This window comes from Petaurus breviceps, unplaced genomic scaffold (assembly GCF_028583685.1).
Source record: "Petaurus breviceps papuanus isolate PSGF00001 unplaced genomic scaffold, PetGlider_PUasm1.0 90579, whole genome shotgun sequence".
Classification (NCBI taxonomy): Eukaryota; Metazoa; Chordata; class Mammalia; order Diprotodontia; family Petauridae; genus Petaurus; species Petaurus breviceps.
Genome location: NW_027187278.1, coordinates 5,667,653 through 5,670,776, shown reverse-complemented (window position 1 = coordinate 5,670,776; position 3,124 = coordinate 5,667,653). Strand labels below are relative to the sequence as shown.

The following is a 3,124-nucleotide window of genomic DNA, read 5'->3' as shown; positions in this document are numbered from 1 at the left end:
TTCTTTCTTTCTTTCTTTCTTTCTTTCTTTCTTTCTTTCTTTCTTTCCCTAAGGTCACATGGCTAGTAAGTGTTAAGTGTCTGAGGTCAGATTTGAACTCAGGTCCTCTGGACTCCAGGGCCAGTGCTTTATTCACTGCACCACCTAGGCACCCCTAAAGGCCTCATTTCTAAAATATAGAGAGAACTAAGTCAAATTTATAAGAATACAAGCCATTCCCCAGTCTATAGTCAAAGGATATAAATATGCCATTTTCAGATGATTAAATTAAATCTATCTATAGTTATATGAAAAAAGCTCAAAAACATTATTGATGAGGTAGATACATATTAAAAAAAACAACTCTGAAGTACCATCTCATACCTGTCAGATAGGTAAACATGACAAAACAGGGACATGATAAAATTTAGGGAAGATGTGGGAAAAAATAGAACACTAAAATATTTTTGGTGGAATTGTGAACTGATCCAATCAAATCTGGATGTAGACTTTGAAGTCTGTATCCCAGAGAGATCAGAAAAAAATGTGAAAAGGACCCATATCTCCAAAAATATTAATAGCAGCTCTTTTTGTGGTGGCCAAGAATTTGAAATTGAGGAGATAGCAAGCAATTGCAGAATGACTGAACAAGTTGTGGTATATGAATGTAGTTGGATACTATTGTTACATAAGAAATGTTTAACAGGTGGACTTAGAAAAACCCGGAAAGATGTACATGAAATGGTCATAAGTGAAGTGAGCAAAAGTGGGAGAACAATGTTCCCAGTAACAGCAACATTGTGCAATGACTAACTCTGATAGACTTAGCCCTTCTAAGCAATGCAAGGATCTAAGAATCATAGTGGAAAATGCTGTCTACATCCAGAAAAAAAAAAAAACTATGGGCTTGAATGCAGATCAAAAGCATACTATTTGCTCTTTTTTTGTCTTGTTTTTTTAATTTTCTTTTGGCTAGTCCCATTGGTTCTTTACAAGATTATTGGGAAAATATGTCTGTTGTGAATGCTTATGTATTGTGTATCAGATTGCATGTCATTTTGTGAAGGAGGATGAGAAGGAAGGGGAGAAAATTTAGGATTCAAAATCTTATAGAAGTGACTGAGAACTAAAAAAAATGCATTAACATATTAATTTTTAAAAATTCATTTATTTTAGTTTTCAATACTCGTTTCTACAATGTTTTGAATTCTAAATTTTCTCATCTGTCCCTTAACCCCTGCATCCAGATGGCAAACATACTGATTACCCCTTCCCCAATTTTTCCCCTCCTATCTACCTTATACTCCCTTTACCCCTTTTCCCCTTACTTTCTTAAAGGGCAAGATGTATTTCTATACCCCATAGCCTGTATATCTTATTTCCCATTTGCATATAGAAAAAATTTTATGACATTTGGTTTTTAAAATTTTGAGTTTGAGATTTTTCTCCCTTCTTCTCTCCTCATCCACCCCCATTGAAAAGACAAGCAATTCAATATAGGTTATACATTTGTAGTTATGCAAAACATTTCCATAGGAGTCATATTGTGATATAACTGTATTTCACTTCATCCTATGCTGCCACCCATTTATATTATTTTCTCCTTTTACTCTGTCCCTTTTCAAAAGTGTTAGCTTCTGACTAAGCCCTGCCCCAGTCTGCCCTCCCTTCTATCATTTCACCCTCTTATACCCTTCCCCCCTATTTTCATGTAGGTTAAGACACCCCATTGAGTGTATGTGTTATTCCCTCAAGCAGATCCAATGAGAGCAAGGTTGACTCATTCCCTTTCACCTTCCTGCCCTTCCCCTCCATTGTAACAGCTTTCTCTTGCCTCTTTTATGTGAAATAATTTACCCTATTCTATCTTTCCCTCCTCCCAATATATTGCTCTCTCACTTCTTAATTTTATTTTTAGATATTATTTCTTCATATTCAACTGACCCTGTGTACTCTGTCCATGTAAATATATACAACCACATCCACATACATATACATGTTTAAACATACATATACACAGATATGCATATACATACATATACATATGTGTGCATGTGAGTGTGTGCATTCCCTTCAAACATCATAATACTGAAAAAAGTCTTATGAGTTATAAATATTAGCATTCCATTTAGGAAAGTAAACAGATCAACTTTAATAAGTTCCTTATGATTTCTCCTTGCTGTTTACCTTTTCATGCTTCTCTTGATTCTTGTATTTGAAAGTCAAATTTTCTGTTAAACTCTGATCTTTTCATCAAGAATGCTTGGAAGTCCTCTATTTCATTTAGTCACCATATTTTTCCCTGAAGTATTATACTCATATTTGCTCAGTAGATGATTTTTGGTTTTAATTCTACCTCCTTTGACCCCCAGAATAATTTATTCCAAACCCTTCTGTCCCTTAATATAGAACATGCTAGATCTTGAGCTCTCTTGATTGTTGTTCCACAATACTAAAATTGTTTCTTCCTTTTCTCCTTGACCTGGGAACTCTTGAATTTTGCTATAACATTTCTATTGCTTTTCTTTTTGGGATCTTTTTCAAGAGGGGATCAGTGAATTTTTCTGATTTATATTTTCAATACTGGTTCTAGAATATCAGAGCAGTTTTCCTTTATAATTCCTTGAAAGATTATATCTAGACTCTTTTTCATCATGGCTATCAGTTAGTCCAATAATTTTTATAATTATTTCCTCTAGATCTATTTTCCATGTCAGTGGTTTTTCCAATGAGCTCTTATACATTGTCTTCTATTTTTTTTTTCATTCTTGTGTATCAATGTTATAATATCTTGATTTCTCATAAAGTTATTAGCTTCCATTTTCCCCATTCTAATTCTGAAGAAATTTTTTTTTGCAGTGATCTTTTGGACTTCCTTTTCCATATGTAGGTATATATGTATGTATTATATATGTGTATATATGTGCACATCACCATTAACATGCAAATATACATTCTCCTATTACTTTATCTTCATTCATAGTGTTTTAGATTAAGTTCATATCCTGAATTGGAATTGCCCTAGACTGGCATAACTTTCTACTTGAAAAGATCAAAGAGAAAGAGAAAGACAGAAAGACGGAAAGAAAGAAAGACGGAAAGAAAGAAAGAAAGAAAGAAAGAAAGAAAGAAAGAAAGAAAGAAA

At 33.5% G+C, this 3,124-nt stretch overlaps 1 pseudogene; it reads right to left on the bottom strand.

Moving 5' to 3' along the window:
- The window catches only part of LOC138142436 (eukaryotic translation initiation factor 4B pseudogene), a 34,243-nt pseudogene that overhangs the window by 30,175 nt on the left and 944 nt on the right, over positions 1-3,124 (bottom strand).